Genomic DNA, 23,481 nt, shown 5'->3' with positions numbered 1-23,481 from the left:
AGAGATAAGACATCCCACAGGGATAATGAGTGATAAGACACCTCACAGAGACAGTGAGAGATAAGACACCTCACAGAGACAGTGCGAGATAAGACACCCCACAGAGACAGTGAGAGATAAGACACCTCACAGAGACAGTGATAAGACACCACACAGAGACAGTGAGAGATAAGACACTTCACAGAGACAGTGAGAATTTAACACCTCGCTGAGACAGTGAGAGATATGGCACCAGGCAGAGACAGAGATAAGACACCCCACAGAGACAGTGAGAGATAAGACACCTCACAGTGACAGTGAGAGATAAGACACCCCACAGAGACAGTGAGAGATAAGACACCTCACAGTGACAGTGAGAGATAAGACACCCCACAGAGACAGTGAGAGATAAGATACCCAGCAGAGACCGTCAGAGATAAGACACTCCTCAGAGACAGTGAGAGATAAGACACCTCGCAGAGACAGTGAGAGATAAGAAACACGGCAGTGAAAATGAGAGAAAAGAAACCCTGCAGTGACAGTGAGAGATAAGAAACCCCGCAGAGACAGTGAGAGATAAGAAACCCTGCAGTGACAGTGAGAGATAAGAAACCCTGCAGTGACAATGAGAGACAAGAAACCCCGCAGTGACAGTGAGAGATAAGAAACCCCGCAGTGACAGTGAGAGATAAGACACAGTGAGAGATTAGACACCTCACAGAGACAGAGATAAGACACCCCACAGAGAGAGATGTAAGACAACCCATAGAGACAGAGATAAGACACCCCAGAGACAGTGAGAGATAAGACACCTCACAGAGACAGTGAGCGATAAGAAACCTCACAGAGACAGTGCGAGATAAGACACCTCACAGAGACAGTGAGAGATAAGAAACCTCACAGAGACAGTGAGAGATAGGACACCTCACAGAGACAGTGAGAGATAGGATACTCCACAGAGACAGTGAGAGATAAGACACCCCTCAGAGACTGTGAGAGATAAGAAACCTCACAGAGACATTGAGAGATAAGAAACCTCACAGAGACAGTGAGAGATAAGAAACCCTGCAGTGACAGTGAGAGATAAGACTCCTCGCAGAGACACTGAATGATAAGACACACTGCAGAGACAGCCAGGGACAAAACACCTCACTGAGAAAATGAGAGACAAGACATCCCGCAGAGACAGTGAGAGATAAGACTCGTCGCACAGACAGTGAGAGATAAGACACCCCACAGAGACAGAGATAAGACACCCCACAGAGACAGAGATAAGACACCCCACAGAGACAGAGATAAGACACTCCATAGAGACAGAAATAAGACACCCCACAGAGACAGTGAGAGATAAGACACTTCAGAGAGACAGTGAGAGTTAAACACCTCGCTGAGACAGTGAGAGATATGGCACCACGCAGAGACAGAGATAAGACACCCCACAGAGACAGTGAGCGTTAAGACATCTCACAGAGTCAGTAGGCGATAAGGCACCCCACACAGGCAGTGAGAGATAAGACACCTCACAGTGACAGTGAGAGATAAGACACCCCACAGAGACAGTGAGAGATAAGAAACCTCACAGAGACAGTGAGAGATAAGACATCCCACAGGGATAATGAGTGATAAGACACCTCACAGAGACAGTGAGAGATAAGACACCTCACAGAGACAGTGCGAGATAAGACACCCCACAGAGACAGTGAGAGATAAGACACCTCACAGAGACAGTGATAAGACACCACACAGAGACAGTGAGAGATAAGACACTTCACAGAGACAGTGAGAGATTAACACCTCGCTGAGACAGAGAGAGATAAGACACCTCGCAGTGACAATGAGAGATAAGAAACACGGCAGTGAAAATGAGAGAAAAGAAACCCTGCAGTGACAGTGAGAGATAAGAAACCCCGCAGAGACAGTGAGAGATAAGAAACCCTGCAGTGACAGTGAGAGATAAGAAACCCTGCAGTGACAGTGAGAGATAAGAAACCCCGCAGAGACAGTGAGAGATAAGAAACTCCGCAGAGACCGTCAGAGATAAGACACTCCTCAGAGACAGTGAGAGATAAGACACCTCGCAGAGACAGTGAGAGATAAGAAACCCCACAGTGACAGTCAGAGATAAGAAACCCCGCAGTGACAGTGAGAGATAAGAAACCCGGAGTGACAGTGAGAGATAAGAAACCCCGCAATGACAGTCAGAGATAAGAAACCCCGCAGTGACAGTGAGAGATAAGAAACCCCGCAGTGACAGTGAGAGATAAGAAACCCTGCAGTGACAGTGAGAGATAAGAAACCTCGTAGTGACAGTGAGAGATAAGAAACCCTGCAGTGACAGTGAGAGATAAGAAACCCTGCAGTGACAGTGAGAGATAAGAAACCCCGCAGTGACAGTTAGAGATAAGACACACTGCAGAGCCAGTGAGAGATAAGACACCTTGCAGTGACAATGAGAGATAAGAAACACCGCAGTGAGAGTGAGAGATAAGAAACCCCACAGAGACAGTGAGAGATAAGAAACCCTGCAGTGACAGTGAGAGATAAGGAACCCTGCAGAGACAGTGAGAGATAAGAAACCCTGCAGTGACAGTGAGAGATAAGAAACCCCGCAGTGAAAACGAGCGATAAGAAACCCTGCAGTGACAGTGAGAGATAAGACTCCTCGCAGAGACCGTCAGAGATAAGACACTCCTCAGAGACAGTGAGAGATAAGACACTCCTCAGAGACAGTGAGAGATCAGACACCTCGCAGTGACAATGAGAGATAACGAACACCGCAGTGAAAATGAGAGATAAGAAACCCTGCAGTGACAGTGAGAGATAAGATACCCCGCAGAGACAGTGAGAGATAAGAAACCCCGCAGTGACAGTGAGAGATAAGAAACCCCGCAGTGACAGTGAGAGATAAGAAACCCCGCAGTGACAGTGAGAGATAAGAAACCCTGCAGTGACAGTGAGAGATAAGATACCCCGCAGAGACAGTGAGAGATAAGAAACCCCGCAGTGACAGTGAGAGATAAGAAACCCCGCAGTGACAGTGAGAGATAAGAAACCCCGCAGTGACAGTGAGAGATAAGAAACCCCGCAGTGACAGTGAGAGATAAGAAACCCCGCAGTGACAGTGAGAGATAAGAAACCCCACAGAGACAGTGAGAGATAAGAAACCCCACAGTGACAGTGACAGATAAGAAACCCCGCATTGACAGTGAGAGATCAGACACCTCGCAGTGACAATGAGAGATAACGAACACCGCAGTGAAAATGAGAGATAAGAAACCCTGCAGTGACAGTGAGAGATAAGATACCCCGCAGAGACAGTGAGAGATAAGAAACCCCGCAGTGACAGTGAGAGATAAGAAACCCCGCAGTGACAGTGAGAGATAAGAAACCCTGCAGTGACAGTGAGAGATAAGAAACCCCGCAGTGACAGTGAGAGATAAGAAACCCCGCAGTGACAGTGAGAGATAAGAAACCCCGCAGTGACAGTGAGAGATAAGAAACCCCGCAGTGACAGTGAGAGATAAGAAACCCCGCAGTGACAGTGAGAGATAAGAAACCCCGCATTGACAGTGAGAGATAAGACTCGTCGCAGTGACACTGAGTGATAAGACACACTGCAGAGACAGCGATGGACAAAACATCTCACAGAGAAAATGAGAGACAAGACATCCCACAGAGACAGTGAGAGATAAGATACCCAGCAGAGACCGTCAGAGATAAGACACTCCTCAGAGACAGTGAGAGATAAGACACCTCGCAGAGACAGTGAGAGATGAGAAATCCCGCAGTGACAGTGAGAGTTAAGACACCTCGCAGAGACAGTGAGAGATGAGAAACCCCGCAGTGACAGTGAGAGATAAGAAACCCCGCAGTGACAGTGAGAGATAAGAAACCCCGCAGTGACAGTGAGAGATAAGAAACCCCGCAGTGACAGTGAGAGATAAGAAACCCCGCAGTGACAGTGAGAGATAAGAAACCCCGCAGTGACAGTGAGAGATAAGAAACCCCGCAGAGACAGTGAATGATAAGACACACTGCAGAGACAGCGAGGGACAAAACACCTCACAGAGAAAATGAGAGACATGACATCCCGCAGAGACAGTGAGAGATAAGATACCCAGCAGAGACCGTCAGAGATAAGACACCTCGCAGAGACAGTGAGAGATAAGACACCTCGCAGAGACAGTGAGAGATAAGACACCTTGCAGTGACAGTGAGAGATAAGAAACCCTGCAGTGACAGTGAGAGATAAGAAACCGTGCAGTGACAGTGAGAGATAAGATACCCAGCAGAGACCGTCAGAGATAAGACACTCCTCAGAGACAGTGAGCGATAAGACACCTCGCAGAGACAGTGAGAGATGAGAAATCCCGCAGTGACAGTGAGAGTTAAGACACCTCGCAGAGACAGTGAGAGATGAGAAACCCCGCAGTGACAGTGAGAGATAAGAAACCCCGCAGTGACAGTGAGAGATAAGAAACCCCGCAGTGACAGTGAGAGATAAGAAACCCCGCAGTGACAGTGAGAGATAAGAAACCCCGCAGTGACAGTGAGAGATAAGAAACCCCGCAGTGACAGTGAGAGATAAGAAACCCCGCAGTGACAGTGAGAGATAAGAAACCCTGCAGTCACAGTGGGACATAAGAAACCCCGCAGTGACAGTGAGAGATAAGAAACCCCGCAGTAACAGTGGGAGATAAGAAACCCCGCAGTGACAGTGAGAGATAAGAAACCCTGCAGAGACACTGTGTGATAAGACACACTGAAGAGACAGCGAGGGACAAAACACCTCACAGAGAAAATGAGAGACAAGACATCCCGCAGAGAGACAGTGAGAGATAAGACTCGTCGCACAGAGAGTGAGAGATAAGGCTCGTCGCACAGACAGTGAGAGATAAGACACCCCACAGAGACAGAGATAAGACACCCCACAGAGACAGAGATAAGACACTCCATAGAGACAGAGATAAGACACCCCACAGCGACAGTGAGAGATAAGACACTTCACAGAGACAGTGAGAGTTAAACACCTCGCTGAGACAGTGACAGATATGGCACCACGCAAAGACAGAGATAAGACACCCAACAGAGACAGTGAGCGTTAAGACATCTCACAGAGTCAGTAGGCGATAAGGCACCCCACAGAGGCAGTGAGAGATAAGACACCTCACAGAGACAGTGAGAGATTAGACACCCCACAGAGACAGTGAGAGATAAGACACCTCACAGTGACAGAGAGATAAGAAACCTCACAGAGACAGTGAGAGATAAGACACCCCACAGAGACAGTGAGAGATAAGAAACCTCACAGAGACAGTGAGAGATAAGACATCTCACAGAGACAGTGAGAGATAAGACATCCCACAGGGATAATGAGTGATAAGACACCTCACAGAGACAGTGAGAGATAAGACACCTCACAGAGACAGTGCGAGATAAGACACCTCACAGAGACAGTGAGAGATAAGACACCTCACAGAGACAGTGAGAGATAGGACACATCACAGAAACAGTGAGAGACAAGATACCCCGCAGAGAAAGTGAGAGATAAGACACCTCACTGAGACAGTGAAAGATAAGGCACATCACAGAGACAGTGAAAGATAAGGCACATCACAGAGACAGTGAGAGATAAGACACCCCACAGAGACAGTGAGAGATAAGACACCTCACAGAGACAGTGAGAGATAAGACACATCACAGCGACAGTGAGAGATAGGACACCCCACAGAGACAGTGAGAGATAAGAAACCTCACAGAGGCAGTGAAAGATAAGACACCTCGCAGAGACAGTGAGAGGTAAGACACCCCACAGAGACAGTGAGAGATAAGATACCTCACAGAGTCAGTGAGAGATAAAACACCCCAGAGACAGTGAGAGATAAGACACCTCACAGAGACAGGGAGAGATTAGACACCCCACAAAGACAGTGAGAGGTAAGACACCTCACAGAGATAGTGACAGACAAGACACCTCGCAGAGACAGTGAGAGATAAGACTCGTCGCAGAGACAGTGAGAGATAAGACACCCCACAGAGACAGAGATAAGACACCCCACAGAGACAGTGAGAGATAAGACATCCCACAGGGATAATGAGTGATAAGACACCTCACAGAGACAGTGAGAGATAAGACACATCACAGCGACAGTGAGAGATAGGACACCCCACAGAGACAGTGAGAGATAAGAAACCTCACAGAGGCAGTGAAAGATAAGACACCTCGCAGAGACAGTGAGAGGTAAGACACCCCACAGAGACAGTGAGAGATAAGATACCTCACAGAGTCAGTGAGAGATAAAACACCCCAGAGACAGTGAGAGATAAGACACCTCACAGAGACAGGGAGAGATTAGACACCCCACAAAGACAGTGAGAGGTAAGACACCTCACAGAGATAGTGACAGACAAGACACCTCGCAGAGACAGTGAGAGATAAGACTCGTCGCAGAGACAGTGAGAGATAAGACACCCCACAGAGACAGAGATAAGACACCCCACAGAGACAGAGATAAGACACCCCACAGAGACATGGAGTCATGGAGTCATAGAGTTATACAGCACGGATAGAGGCCCTTTGGCCCATCGTGTCCGCGCCGGCCATCAAGCCCAGTCTAATCTAATCCCATATTCCAGCATTTTGTCCGTAGCCTTGTATGCTATGGCATTTCAAGTGTTCATCCAAATGCTTCTTGAATGTTGTGAGGGTTCCTGCCTCTACAACCCTCCCAGGCAGTGAGTTCCAGACTCCAACCACCCTCTGGGTGAAAAAGTTCTTTCTCAAATCCCCTCTAAACCTCCCGCCTTTTACCTTGAATCTATGCCCCCTTGTTATAGAACCCTCAACGAAGGGAAAAAGCTCCTTAGTATCCATCCTATCTATGCCCCTCATAATTTTGTACACCTCAATCATGTCCCCCCTCAGCCTCCTCTGCTCCAAGGAAAACAAACCCAATCTTCCCAGTCTCTCTTCATAGCTGAAGCGCTCCAGCCCTGGTAACATCCTGGTGAATCTCCTCTGCACCCTCTCCAAAGCGATCACATCCTTCCTGTAGTGCGGCGACCAGAACTGCACACAATACTCCAGCTGTGGCCTAACCAGTCTTTTATACAGCTCCATCATAACCTCCTTGCTCTTATATTCTATGCCTCGGCTAATAAAGGCAAGTATCCCATATGCCTTCTTTACCACCTTATCTACCTGTTCCGCCGCCTTCAGGGATCTGTGAACTTGCACACCAAGATCCCTCTGACCCTCTGTCTTGCCTAGGGTCTTCCCATTCATTGCGTATTCCCTTGCCTTGTTAGTCCCTCCAAAGTGCATCACCTCGCACTTTTCCGGGTTAAATTCCATTTGCCACTGTTCCGGCCATCTGACCAACCCATCTATATCGTTCTGCAGACTGAGGCTATCCTCCTCGCTATTTACCACCCTACCAATTTTTGTATCATCAGCGAACTTACTGATCATACCTTTTACATTCATATCCAAGTCGTTAATGTAGACCACAAACAGCAAGGGCCCCAGCACCGATCCCTGTGGTACCCCACTGGCCACAGGCTTCCAGTCACAAAAACAACCTTCGACCATCACCCTCTGCCTTCTGCCACTCAGCCAGTTTTGTATCCATAGTGCCAAGGCACCCTGGACTCCATGGGCTCGTACCTTCTTGACCAGTCTCCTGTGCGGGACTTTATCGAAGGCCTTACTGAAATCCATGTATACCACATCCACTGCGTTACCCTCATCCACACGCCTAGTCACCCCCTCAAAAAATTCAATCAAATTAGTCAGACATGATCTTCCCTTGACAAAGCCATGTTGACTATCCCTGATTAATCCTTGCTTCTCCAAGTGAAGACTAATTTTGTCCTTCAGAATTTTTTCCAATAATTTTCCTACCACTGATGTTAGGCTCACTGGCCTGTAGTTCCCCGGTTTTTCCCTACTCCCCTTCTTGAATAATAGTACTACATTAGCGGTTCTCCAGTCCTCTGGCACATCCCCTGTTTTGTATCCAAAGACAGTGAGAGATAACACACCCCACAGAGACAGTGAGAGATAAGACACTTCACAGAGACAGTGAGAGATAAACACCACGCAGAGACAGTGAGAGATATGGCACCACGCAGAGACAGAGATAAGACACCCCACAGAGACAGTGAGAGTTAAGACATCTCACAGAGTCAGTGGGCGATAAGGCACCCCACAGAGACAGTGAGAGATAAGACACCCCACAGAGAGTGAGATAAGACACCCCATAGAGACAGAGATAAGACACCTCACAGAGACAGTGAGAGATAAGAAACCCGGAGTGACAGTGAGAGATAAGAAACCTCGCAGTGACAGTCAGAGATAAGAAACCCCGCAGTGACAGTCAGAGATAAGAAACCCCGCAGTGACAGTGAGAGATAAGAAACCCCGCAGTGACAGTGAGAGATAAGAAACCCCGCAGTGACAGTGAGAGATAAGAAACCCCGCAGTGACAGTGAGAGATAAGAAACCCCGCAGTGACAGTGAGAGATAAGAAACCCCGCAGTGACAGTGAGAGATAAGAAACCTCGTAGTGACAGTGAGAGATAAGAAACCCTGCAGTGACAGTGAGAGATAAGAAACCCTGCAGTGACAGTGAGAGATAAGAAACCCCGCAGTGACAGTTAGAGATAAGACACACTGCAGAGCCAGTGAGAGATAAGACACCTTGCAGTGACAATGAGAGATAAGAAACACCGCAGTGAGAGTGAGAGATAAGAAACCCCACAGAGACAGTGAGAGATAAGGAACCCTGCAGAGACAGTGAGAGATAAGAAACCCTGCAGTGACAGTGAGAGAAAAGGAACCCTGCAGAGACAGTGAGAGATAAGAAACCCTGCAGTGACAGTGAGAGATAAGAAACCCCACAGAGACAGTGACAGATAAGAAACCCCGCAGTGAAAACGAGCGATAAGAAACCCTGCAGTGACAGTGAGAGATAAGACTCCTCGCAGAGACACTGAATGATAAGACACACTGCAGAGACAGCAAGGGACAAAACACCACACAGAGAAATGAGAGACAAGACATTCCGCACAGACAGTGAGAGATAAGATACCCAGCAGAGACCGTCAGAGATAAGACACTCCTCAGAGACAGTGAGAGATAAGACACTCCTCAGAGACAGTGAGAGATCAGACACCTCGCAGTGACAATGAGAGATAACGAACACCGCAGTGAAAATGAGAGATAAGAAACCCTGCAGTGACAGTGAGAGATAAGATACCCCGCAGAGACAGTGAGAGATAAGAAACCCCGCAGTGACAGTGAGAGATAAGAAACCCTGCAGTGACAGTGAGAGATAAGAAACCCCGCAGTGACAGTGAGAGATAAGAAACCCCGCAGTGACAGTGAGAGATAAGAAACCCCGCAGTGACAGTGAGAGATAAGAAACCCCGCAGTGACAGTGAGAGATAAGAAACCCCGCAGTGACAGTGAGAGATAAGAAACCCCACAGAGACAGTGAGAGATAAGAAACCCCACAGTGACAGTGACAGATAAGAAACCCCGCAGAGACAGTGAGAGATAAGATACCCAGCAGAGACCGTCAGAGATAAGACACTCCTCAGAGACAGTGAGAGATAAGACACCTCGCAGAGACAGTGAGAGATGAGAAATCCCGCAGTGACAGTGAGAGTTAAGACACCTCGCAGAGACAGTGAGAGATGAGAAACCCCGCAGTGACAGTGAGAGATAAGAAACCCCACAGTGAGAGTGAGAGATAAGAAACCCCGCAGTGACAGTGAGAGATAAGAAACCCCGCAGTGACAGTGAGAGATAAGAAACCCCGCAGTGACAGTGAGAGATAAGAAACCCCGCAGAGACAGTGAATGATAAGACACACTGCAGAGACAGCGAGGGACAAAACACCTCACAGAGAAAATGAGAGACAAGACATCCCGCAGAGACAGTGAGAGATAAGATACCCAGCAGAGACCGTCAGAGATAAGACACTCCTCAGAGACAGTGAGAGATAAGACACCTCGCAGAGACAGTGAGAGATGAGAAATCCCGCAGTGAAAGTGAGAGTTAAGACACCTCGCAGAGACAGTGAGGGATGAGAAACCCTGCAGTGACAGTGAGAGATAAGAAACCCCGCAGTGACAGTGAGAGATAAGAAACCCCGCAGTGACAGTGAGAGATAAGAAACCCCGCAGTGACAGTGAGAGATAAGAAACCCCGCAGAGACAGTGAATGATAAGACACACTGCAGAGACAGCGAGGGACAAAACACCTCACAGAGAAAATGAGAGACATGACATCCCGCAGAGACAGTGAGAGATAAGATACCCAGCAGAGACCGTCAGAGATAAGACACCTCGCAGAGACAGTGAGGGATAAGACACCTCGCAGAGACAGTGAGAGATAAGACACCTTGCAGTGACAGTTGGAGATAAGAAACCCCGCAGTTGCAGTGAGAGATAAGAAACCCCGCAGTGACAGTGGGAGATAAGAAACCTCGCAGTGACAGTGAGAGATAAGAAACCCTGCAGTGACAGTGAGAGATAAGAAACCCCGCAGTTGCAGTGAGAGATAAGAAACCCCGCAGTCACAGTGGGACATAAGAAACCCCGCAGTGACAGTGAGAGATAAGAAACCCCGCAGTAACAGTGGGAGATAAGAAACCCCGCAGTGACAGTGAGAGATAAGAAACCCTGCAGAGACACTGTGTGATAAGACACACTGAAGAGACAGCGAGGGACAAAACACCTCACAGAGAAAATGAGAGACAAGACATCCCGCAGAGAGACAGTGAGAGATAAGACTCGTCGCACAGAGAGTGAGAGATAAGGCTCGTCGCACAGACAGTGAGAGATAAGACACCCCACAGAGACAGAGATAAGACACCCCACAGAGACAGAGATAAGACACTCCATAGAGACAGAGATAAGACACCCCACAGAGACAGTGAGAGATAAGACACTTCACAGAGACAGTGAGAGTTAAACACCTCGCTGAGACAGTGACAGATATGGCACCACGCAAAGACAGAGATAAGACACCCCACAGAGACAGTGAGCGTTAAGACATCTCACAGAGTCAGTAGGCGATAAGGCACCCCACAGAGGCAGTGAGAGATAAGACACCTCACAGAGACAGTGAGAGATTAGACACCCCACAGAGACAGTGAGAGATAAGACACCTCACAGTGACAGAGAGATAAGAAACCTCACAGAGACAGTGAGAGATAAGACACCCCACAGAGACAGTGAGAGATAAGAAACCTCACAGAGACAGTGAGAGATAAGACATCTCACAGAGACAGTGAGAGATAAGACATCCCACAGGGATAATGAGTGATAAGACACCTCACGGAGACAGTGAGAGATAAGACACCTCACAGAGACAGTGCGAGATAAGACACCTCACAGAGACAGTGAGAGATAAGACACCTCACAGAGACAGTGAGAGATAGGACACATCACAGAAACAGTGAGAGACAAGAAACCCCGCAGAGAAAGTGAGAGATAAGACACCTCACTGAGACAGTGAAAGATAAGGCACATCACAGAGACAGTGAAAGATAAGGCACATCACAGAGACAGTGAGAGATAAGACACCCCACAGAGACAGTGAGAGATAAGACACCTCACAGAGACAGTGAGAGATAAGACACATCACAGCGACAGTGAGAGATAGGACACCCCACAGAGACAGTGAGAGATAAGAAACCTCACAGAGACAGTGAAAGATAAGACACCTCGCAGAGACAGTGAGAGGTAAGACACCCCACAGAGACAGTGAGAGATAAGATACCTCACAGAGTCAGTGAGAGATAAAACACCCCAGAGACAGTGAGAGATAAGACACCCCACAAAGGCAGTGATGGTAAGACACCTCACAGAGATACTGACAGACAAGACACCTCGCAGAGACAGTGAGAGATAAGACTCATCGCAGAGACAGTGAGAGATAAGACACCCCACAGAGACAGAGATAAGACACCCCACAGAGACAGAGATAAGACACCCCACAGAGACATGGAGTCATGGAGTCATAGAGTTATACAGCACGGATAGAGGCCCTTTGGCCCATCGTGTCCGCGCCGGCCATCAAGCCCAGTCTAATCTAATCCCATATTCCAGCATTTTGTCCGTAGCCTTGTATGCTATGGCATTTCAAGTGTTCATCCAAATGCTTCTTGAATGTTGTGAGGGTTCCTGCCTCTACAACCCTCCCAGGCAGTGAGTTCCAGACTCCAACCACCCTCTGGGTGAAAAAGTTCTTTCTCAAATCCCCTCTAAACCTCCCGCCTTTTACCTTGAATCTATGCCCCCTTGTTATAGAACCCTCAACGAAGGGAAAAAGCTCCTTAGTATCCATCCTATCTATGCCCCTCATAATTTTGTACACCTCAATCATGTCCCCCCTCAGCCTCCTCTGCTCCAAGGAAAACAAACCCAATCTTCCCAGTCTCTCTTCATAGCTGAAGCGCTCCAGCCCTGGTAACATCCTGGTGAATCTCCTCTGCACCCTCTCCAAAGCGATCACATCCTTCCTGTAGTGCGGCGACCAGAACTGCACACAATACTCCAGCTGTGGCCTAACCAGTCTTTTATACAGCTCCATCATAACCTCCTTGCTCTTATATTCTATGCCTCGGCTAATAAAGGCAAGTATCCCATATGCCTTCTTTACCACCTTATCTACCTGTTCCGCCGCCTTCAGGGATCTGTGAACTTGCACACCAAGATCCCTCTGACCCTCTGTCTTGCCTAGGGTCTTCCCATTCATTGCGTATTCCCTTGCCTTGTTAGTCCCTCCAAAGTGCATCACCTCGCACTTTTCCGGGTTAAATTCCATTTGCCACTGTTCCGCCCATCTGACCAACCCATCTATATCGTCCTGCAGACTGAGGCTATCCTCCTCGCTATTTACCACCCTACCAATTTTTGTATCATCAGCGAACTTACTGATCATACCTTTTACATTCATATCCAAGTCGTTAATGTAGACCACAAACAGCAAGGGCCCCAGCACCGATCCCTGTGGTACCCCACTGGCCACAGGCTTCCAGTCACAAAAACAACCTTCGACCATCACCCTCTGCCTTCTGCCACTCAGCCAGTTTTGTATCCATAGTGCCAAGGCACCCTGGACTCCATGGGCTCGTACCTTCTTGACCAGTCTCCTGTGCGGGACTTTATCGAAGGCCTTACTGAAATCCATGTATACCACATCCACTGCGTTACCCTCATCCACACGCCTAGTCACCCCCTCAAAAAATTCAATCAAATTAGTCAGACATGATCTTCCCTTGACAAAGCCATGTTGACTATCCCTGATTAATCCTTGCTTCTCCAAGTGAAGACTAATTTTGTCCTTCAGAATTTTTTCCAATAATTTTCCTACCACTGATGTTAGGCTCACTGGCCTGTAGTTCCCCGGTTTTTCCCTACTCCCCTTCTTGAATAATAGTACTACATTAGCGGTTCTCCAGTCCTCTGGCACATCCCCTGTTTTGTATCCAAAGACAGTGAGAGATAACACACCCCACAGAGACAGTGAGAGATAAGACACTTCACAGAGACAGTGAGAGATAAACACCACGCAGAGACAGTGAGAGATATGGCACCACGCAGAGACAGAGATAAGACACCCCACAGAGACAGTGAGAGTTAAGACATCTCACAGAGTCAGTGGGCGATAAGGCACCCCACAGAGACAGTGAGAGATAAGACACCCCACAGAGAGTGAGATAAGACACCCCATAGAGACAGAGATAAGACACCTCACAGAGACAGTGAGAGATAAGAAACCCCGCAGTGACAATGAGAGATAAGAAACCCTGCAGAGACAGTGAGAGATAAGAAACCCCACAATGACCGTGAGAGATAAGAAACCCCGCAGTGACAGTAGAGAGATAAGAAACCCCGCAGTGACAGTGAGAGATAAGACTCGTCACAGAGACACTGAATGATAAGATACACTGCAGAGACAGCGAGGGACAAAACACCTCACAGAGAAAATGAGACAAGACATCCCGCAGAGACAGTGAGAGATAAGAAACCTCACAGAGACAATGAGAGATATGACACCCCACAGAGACAGTGAGAGATAAGACACCCCACAGGGATAATGATTGATAAGACAGCCCGCAGAGACAATGAACGAAATGACACCCCGGAGAGACAGTGAGAGATAAGACACCTCACAGAGACAGTGAGAGATAGGACACCCCACAGAGACAGTGAGAGATAAGAAACCCCGCAGTGACAGTGAGAGATAAGAAACCCCACCGAGACAGTGAGAGATAAGACACCTCACAGAGACAGTGAGAGATGGGTCACCTCACAGAGACAGTGAGAGATAAGAAACCTCACATAGACAGTGAGAGATAAAACAGCCCAGAGACAGTGAGAGATAAGACACCTCACAGAGACAGTGAGAGATTAGACACCCCACAGAGACAGTGAGAGATAAGACACCTCACAGAGACAGTGAGAGATAAGACACCCCACAGAGACAGTGAGAGATAGGACACCCCACAGAGACAGAGATAAGACACCTTGCAGTGACAGTGGGAGTTAAGACACCTCACGGAGGAAGTGAGAGATGAGACAGCTCGCAGAGACAATGAGAGATAAAATACCTCAAAGAGATAGTAAGAGATAAGACACCTCACAGAGACAGTGAGAGATAAGACAGAGGAATAAGAAAACGTTCTGCTGTGGGTGTTTGAGCAGCTTGGGACTAAATTAAAAAGCAGAATCACAAAGGTAATAATCTCTGGATTATTACCTGAGCCACAAGCAAACCGGCCAAGAGTAAATCAGATCAGAGAGATGAATGCGTGGTTCAAAGATTGTTATGGGAGAAGTGGATTTTGATTCTTAGGTCACTGGCATCATTGCTGGGGAAAGAGGGAGCTGTTCCATTGAGACAGGCTTCACCTGAGCCATGCTGGGACCAGTGTTCTGGCGAACCAAATAACTAGGGCGGTAGAGAAGGCTTTAAACTAAATAGAGGCCAGACGGTTCAGGTGGGGCGAAGTTTAGATTAATAAAGAGAAAAGACAAGGAAGTAGTACAGGAAATTGATGGGGATAATGATAAACAGAGTGTGTCAGGAAGGGACAGAGCGTACAAACATAAGAGTGCACTAGCAAATTCGGCCGGGGTAGGAAAGATTGGTAAAAAGACAAAATTATCTGAATGCGCGCAGCATTCGTAATAAGATTGATGAATTGACGGCCCAAATAGAAACAAATGGGCATGATCTTGTGGCCAGTACAGGAACGTGGTTGCAAGGTGACCAAGGTTGGGAGCTAAATATTCAGCGTTATTTAACATTTCGGAAGGATAGGAAAAAAGGTAAAGGTGGTGGGGCAGCTCTGTTAATAAAGGTTGAAATTGGTTTAATAGTGAGAAATGATCTTGGCTCAGAAGATCAAAATGTCGAATTAATTTGGGTGGAGGGAAGAAATAGCAAGAGAAAGAAATCACTGGTGTGGGTCGTATATAGGCCTCCTAACAGTAGCTACACTGTAGGGCAAAATATAAATCAGGAAATAAGGGGCTTGTAAAAAAGGTAATGCAATAATAATGGGCGATTTTAACTTTCACATAGATTGGACAAATCAAATTGGCAAAAGTAGCCCTGAGGAGGAGTTCATAGAGTGTATTAGGGACTGTTTCTTGGACCAATACGTCGGGGAACCAACCAGGGAACAGGCCATTTTGGATCTGGTAATGGGTAACGAAACAGGATTAATTAATGATCTCAAAGTAAAGGATCCCTTGGGAAGCAGTGATCATAACATGCGGGCTCGGACAGCTTCATTATTTGAGAGGTTGCGCATGGAACTGAACACTGTGCAATCATCAGCGAACATCCCCATTTCTGACCTTATGATGGAGGGAAGGTCATTGATGAAGCAGCTGAAGATGGTTGGGCCTAGGACACTGCCCTGAGGAACTCCTGCAGCAATGCCCTGGGGCTGAGATGATTGGCCTCCAACAACCACTACCATCTTCCTTTGTGCTAGGTATGACTCCAGCCATTGGAGAGTTTTCCCCGATTCCCATTGATTTCAATTTTACGAGGGCTCCTTGGTGCCACACTTGGTCAAATGCTGCCTTGATGTCAAGGGCAGTCACTCTCACCTCACCTCTGGAATTCAGCTCTTTTGACCATGTTTGGACCAAGGCTGTAATGAGGTCTCGAGCCGAGTGGTCTTGGCAGAACCCAAACTGAGCATCGGTGAGCAGGCTATTGGTGAGAAAGTGCCGCTTGATAGCACTGTCGATGACACCTTCCATCACTTTGCTGATGATTGAGAGTAGACTGATGGGGCGGTAATTGGCCAGATTGGATTTGTCCTGTTTTTTGTGGACAGGACATACCTGGGCAATTTTCCACATTGTCGGGTAGATGCCAGTGTTGTAGCTGTACTGGAACAGTTTGGCTAGAGGCGCAGCTAGTTCTGGAGCACAAGTCTTCAGCACTATAGCCAGGATGTTGTCGGGGCCCATAGCCTTTGCTGTATCCAGTGCACTCAGCCGTTTCTTGATATCACGTGGAGTGAATCGAATTGGCTGAAGACTGGCTTCTGTGACGGTGGGGATATCGGGAGGAGGCCGAGATGGGTCATCCACTTGGCACTTCTGGCTGAACGCTTCAGCCTTGTTTTTTGCACTCACGTGCTGGACTCCGCCATCATTGAGGATGGGGATGTTTGCAGAGCCTCCTCCTCCGGTTAGTTGTTTAATTGTCCACCACCATTCACGACTGGATGTGGCAGGACTGCAGAGCTTTGATCTGATTCGTTGGTTGTGGAATCGCTTAGCTCTGTCTGTAGCATGTTGCTTCCACTGTTTAGCATGCATGTAGTCCTGAGTTGTAGCTTCACCAGGTTGGCACCTCATTTTTAGGTACGCCTGGTGCTGCTCCTGGCATGCTCTTCCACACTCCTCATTGAACCAGGGTTGATGCCCTGGCTTGTTGGTAATGGTAGAGTGAGGAATATGCCAGGCCATGAGGTTACAGATTGTGCTCGAATATAATTCTGCTGCTGCTGATAGCCTACAGCGCCTCATGGATGCCCAGATTTGAGCTGCTGGGTCTGTTCTGAATCTATCCCATTTAGCACGGTGGTAGTGCCACACAACACGTTGGATGGTGTCCTCAGTGCGAAGACGGGACTTTGTCTCCACGAGGACTGTGCAGTGGTCACTCCTACCAATACAGAATGCAGAGATATTGGATGCATTGGTTGTAATCTTCCAGAATTCACTAGATTCTGGAAAGGTCTGAGCAGATTGGAAAACCGCAAACGTAACACCCCTATTCAAGAAGGGAGTGAGACAGAAAACAGGTAACTATAGAGCAGTTAGCCTAACATCTGTCATTGGGAAAATGCTAGAATCCATTATTAAGGAAGCAGTAGCAGGATATTTGGATACTCATAATACAATCAAGGAGAGTCACATGGTTTTATGAAGGGGAAATCGTGTCTGACAAATTTATTAGAGTTCTTTGAGGAAGTAACGGGCAGGGTGGATAAAGGGGAACCAATGGATGCAGTACATTTGGATTTCCAAAAGGCATTCGATAAGGTGCCACATAAAAGGTTACTTCACAAGATAAGAGCTCATGGTGTTGAGGGTAATATACTGGCATGGATAGAGGATTGGCTAACTAACAGAAAACAAAGAGTCGGGATAAAAGGGTCATTTTCAAAATGGCAATCAGTAACTAGTGGGGTGCCGTAGGGATCAGTGCTGGGGCCTCAACGATTTACAATATATATTAATGACTTGGATGAAGGAACAGAGTGTCTCGTGGCCAAATTTGCTGATGATACGAAGATAGGTGGAAAAGCAATTTGCGAGGAGGACACAAAGTGTCTGCAAAGGGATATTGACAGGTTAAGTGAATGGGCAAAAATTTGGCAGATGGAATATAATGTGGGAAAATATGAAGTCATCCACTTTGGGAGGAAAAATAAAAAAACAAAATATTATTTGAATGGAAAAATACTACAAAATGCTGTGGTACAGAGGGATCTGGGTGTCCTCGTACATGAAACACAAAAAGTCAACATACAGGTGCAGCAGGTAATTCGGAAGGCAAACAGAATACTGGCCTTTATTTATAGGAGGATGGAATATAAAAGCAGGGAAGTCATGCTACAACTGCACAGGGTCCTGGTGAGACCACACCTGGAGTACTGTGTACAGTTTTGGTGCCCTTATTTAAGGAAGGACATACTTGCATTGGCGGCAGTTCAGAGAAGGTTCACAAGGTTGATTCCGGGTATCGAAGGGTTGTCTTACGAGGAAAGATTGAACAGGTTGGGTTTATACTCATTGGAGTTTAGGAGAATGAGAGGAGATCTTATTGAAACATACAAGATTCTGAGGGGATTCGATAGGGTAAATGCTGAGAGGATGTTACCCCTCCTGGGGGTATCTAAAACTAGGGGGCATAGTCTCAGGATAAGGGGTCGCCCGTGTAAGACGGAAATGAGGAGGAATTTCTTCTCCCAGAGGGTTGTGAATCTTTGGAATTCTTTACCCCAAAAAGCTGTGGAGGCTGAGTCATTGAATACATTCAAGGCTGAGTTAGACAAATTTTTGATCAGCAAGGGAGTCAAAGGATTTGGGGAGAAGGCGGGAAAGTGGAGTTGAGGTAAAAACCAGATCAGCCATGATCTCATTAAATGGCGGAGCAGGCTCGAAGAGCCAAATGGCCTACTCCTGATCTTATCTCTTATGGGCTTATGGTCTTACACCCTGCAGAGCCAGTGAGTGATAAGACACCTCGCAGAGACAGTGGGTGCTAAATTGGGCCGTGTAGCGCCCGTTGTTTTGGCGCTACACGGCCTCTCCGACATCCAAGATGGCGTCTTGGATGCGCACGCACCTTTCCTGCGTGACATGCGCCAGACGCCAAATGGTATAGGAGTTTGTGCAGGCGCAGATAACGAACGCTAGAATCATGTAATGATGTGGAGATGCTGGTGATGGACTGGGGTGGACAAATGTACGGAGTCGTACAACACCAGGTTATAGTCCAACAGCTTTATTTGAAATCACAAGCTTTCGGAGCTTTGCTCCTTCGTCAGGTGAGTGAAGGGTTCCATAAAGGCATCGCATATATAGTCAGAGAACAATGCCTGGTGATTACAGATAATCATGTAAAGTAGAGAGAAAATGGTTTCAATCAGTGTTCAATGCTGATTTAAACTGATAGACACCATTTTGGGACTTAACGTTCAACTCAAAGCACAGTCTTAACCCCGATCATCTGAACATGTCTTGGAATGCTTGGAGGACCACCCACCGATGCTATTTAAAGGGACCATGCAGGATTTACAGGTTAGTGGCTGGATTATTGCTTCTGGCTGCCGAGACATTTGTAACTGTTTTTGGAGGTCTCCTTGACTTCAATACTAGGGTGCGGGGAGATAGCCTAACATTTAAAGCCAGGACATGCAGCAGTGAATTTAGGAAATGCTTCTACCCGCTTTTCTGCAGATGGCAGTTGATGCTAGCTCACTTGTGAATGTTAAATGTGAGATTGATAGATTTCTGTGAACCAAGGGTATTAAGGGATACGGGGCTAAGATGGGTATCTGGAGTTAGGTCACAGGTCCACCATGATCTCATTGAATGGTGGAACAGGCTCGAGGGGCTAAATGCCACGGCCACTTGCTGCCTCTTGATATGTGTCACCTTCTCCTGCAAGAAAGTGGGACGTTTGCCAGGGTGATGTGCCTTTCGTGGTTGAATAGCTGCCAGTGTGTGTGGCCTATGAGTTGTGGGTGGGCGGCTTGAAACAGTGGTAATTTGTAAGGGTGAGAGGAAGCATCTGATTGGAAGAGTTGAGTACTGATGGAAAGAGTTTATTGGTATGTGGAGGATGGGGGGTGTAGGACATGATGCAGTTGGTAGGAGACGCCACTTGATAGTTGACCTCACTCACATTGACCACTCGGCAAAGCATTGAACTTCTTCCTGCACTGCATCCGTGTTCATGATGCTTGCGCCTGGCATTGACTTCGTCCTCTGCTGCCTCCCGCTGTCTTTTGAGTCTATGTCTGGAGGGCCTCTTGCCCCTCCACCCCCACTGCGGATATAGGACGTCCCTCCTTCTGTCCTCCTCTTGCACCCAAGGTCTCTAATGAATCAGCAGAGAACCTTGGTGCATGCACTCTCGCAGGTCTGGTACCAACTCAGATCGGCAGATTGGTGAGGTCTGGTGTGCAGATTGGAGGATGTGGGATTTAGTAGTGCGCAACTTTTATTCAATGTTTTAACATAACTAATCCCTATGTAAACATATGTAAGGAATCTTACAACACCAGGTTATAGTCCAACTGTTTTATTTGACAACCCCAGTCCATCACCAGCATCTCCACAGTGATTTTCAAATAAAACAGTTGGACTATAACCTGGTGTTGTAAGATTCCTTACATTTGTCAACCCCAGTCCATCACCGGCATCTCCACATCATATGTAAACATAGGGATGGGATCAGCAACTGTGCGTTACATGTGCGATGTCTGATCTCTGTTCAGACTCCATGCAGACAGTAAACTGTTATTTTCAGCAAATAACAGGTACCAGCTACCTTTAAGAGATATCTAAGAAACATCCTCATTTTAAGAGATTGAGCTCCCTCTGGTGCAATGTGGTTGATTCTTAATTGCCCTCCGAAATGGCCTAGGAAGCCACTCAGTTGTACAATCTCGCTACAAAAAGTCATAATAAGATATAAAGCGGACGGACCACCCGGCATCAGACCACTAGGCACCGGACACGACAAAGGCAAACAAAGCCCAGTCGACCCTGCAAAGTCCTCCTCACTAACATCTGGGGACTTGTGCCAAAATTGGGAGAGCGACAGATGAGTCAAGCAACAGCCTGACATAACCATATTCACAGAATCATACCTTTCAGCCAACGTCCTGGACTCTTCCATCACCATCCCTGGGTATGTCCTGTCCCACCGGCACAGTGATTATACAGTCAGGAGGGAGTGGCCCTGGGAGTCCTCAACATTGACAAGGCATTGTGTCTTAATGCACGGAGCATTTGCAGTAAGCTAGATGAATTAACAGCGCAGATAGATATTAAGGGTTATGATATAGTTGCGATTACGGAGACATGGCTGCAGGGTGACCAAGGATGGGAACTGAACATCCAGGGGTATTCAATATTTAGGAAAGACAGGCAAAAAGGGAAAGGAGGTGGGGTAGAGTTGTTAGTAAAGGAGGAAATCAATGCAATAGTGAGGAAGGATATTGGCCCAGAAAATCACAATGTGGAATCTGTATGGGTGGAGCTAAGAAACACCAAGGGGCAGAAAACGTTGGTGGGGGTTGTCTATAGGCCCCCAAACAGTAGTCGAGATGTAGGGGAGGGCATTAAACAGGAAATTAGAGACACATGCAAGAAGGGCACAACTATAATCATGGGTGACTTTAATCTACATATAGATTGGTCAAACCAAGTTAACAATAATACGGTGGGGGAAGAATTCCTGGAGTGTGTACGTGTTGGTTTTCTGGACCAATACGTTGAGGAACCAACTAGAGAACAGGCGATCCTAGACTGGGTATTGTGCCACGAGAAAGGATTAATTAACATTCTTGTGCGGGGTCCCTTAGGCAAGGGCGACCATAACATGATAGAATTCCTCATTGAGATGGAGAATGAAGTAGTTGAATTCGAAACTAGGGTCCTGAATCTAAATAAAGGAAATTACGAAAGTATGAGGTGTGAGTTGGCTATGATAGATTGGAGAACTTTACTAAAAGGGATGATGCTGGAGAGGCAATGGCTAATATTTAAAGAACGTGTGCAGGAATTACAACAATTATTCATTCCTGTCTGGCGCAAAAATAAAACAGGAAAGGTGGCTCAACCGTGGCTTACAAAAGAAATTAGGGATAGTATTAGATCCAAAGAGGAGACATATAAAATTGTGAGAAAAAGCAGCAAGCCTGAGGATTGGGAGCAGTTTAGAATTCAGCAAAGGAGGACAAAGAGATTGATTAAGAGGGAAAAATAGAGTATGAGAGTAAACTAGCAGGGAACATAAAAACTGACTGTGAAAGCTTCTTTAAATATGTTAAGAGAAAAAGATTAGTGAAGGCAAATGTAGGTCCCTTACAGTCAGAAATGTGGGAAATTATAATGGGGAACATAGAAATGGCAGAACAATTAAACACATACTTTGGTTCTGTCTTCACAAAGGAGGACACAAATAACCTCCCAGAAATGTTAGGGAACCAAGGATCTAGACAGTGAGAGATAAGACACCCCACAGAGAGTGAGAGATAACACAGCTCACAGAGCTAGTGAGAGATAAGACACCCCGCAGAGACAGAGATAAGACACCCCACAGAGACAGAGAGATAAGACATCTCACATAGACAGTGAGAGATAAAACACATCACAGAGACAGTGAGAGATAAGACACCTCACAGAGACAGAGATAAGACACCTCACAGAGACAGAGATAAGACACTCCACACAGACAGTGAGAGATAAGACACCCCACAGAGACAGTGAGAGATAAGACACCTCGCAGAGACAGTGAGAGATAAGACACCTCGCAGAGACAGTGAGAGATAAGACACCTCGCAGAGACAGAGATAAGACACTTCACAGAGACAGTGAGAGATAAGACACCTCACAGAGACAGAGAGAGATAAGACACCTCACAGAGACAGAGAGAGATAAGACACCCCACAGAGCCAGTGAGAGATAAGAGAGCTCACAGAGACAGTGAGAGATAAGACACCCCACAGAGACAGTGAGAGATAAGACACCCCACAGAGACTGTGAGAGATAAAACACCTCGCAGAGAAAGTGTGAGATAAGACACCTCGCAGAGACAGTGAGAAATAAAACATTGCGCAGAGCCAGTGAGAGATAAGACACCCCACAGAGACAGCAAGAGATAAGACTACCCGCTGAAACAATGAGAGATAAGACACCTCAGAGACAGGGAGAGATAAGATTTCCCGCAGAGACAATGAGAGATATGACACCTCCCAAAGACAGTTAGAGACAAGACACGTGGCAGAGACTTTGAGAGAGAAGACACCTTGTAGAGACAGTGAGAGAAAAGAAACCCCGCATAGACAGTGAGAGATAAGACACCTTGCAGAGACAGTGAGAGGTAAGAAGCCTCACTGAGCCAGTGAGAGATAAGAGAGCTCACAGAGACAGTGAGAGATAAGTCACCCTACAGAGACAGTGAAAGATAAGTCACCTCGTAGAGAAAGTGAGCGATAAGACACCTCACAGAGACAGTGAGAGATAAGGCACCCCACAGAGACAGTGGGAAATAAGGCACCCCACAGAAACAGTGAGAGATAAGACACCTCACACAGACAGTGAGAGATAAGACACCTAGCAGAGACAGTGAAAATTGACACATGTTGGCAGTAAAAGTTGAGATACCTTTCAGACATTGAGAAATGAGAAACCCCATGGAGATAACGAGCGACG

This window comes from Heptranchias perlo, chromosome 7 (genome assembly GCF_035084215.1).
Source record: "Heptranchias perlo isolate sHepPer1 chromosome 7, sHepPer1.hap1, whole genome shotgun sequence".
In the NCBI taxonomy this organism is placed as follows: Eukaryota; Metazoa; Chordata; class Chondrichthyes; order Hexanchiformes; family Hexanchidae; genus Heptranchias; species Heptranchias perlo.
This window is presented reverse-complemented; position numbering follows the sequence as displayed.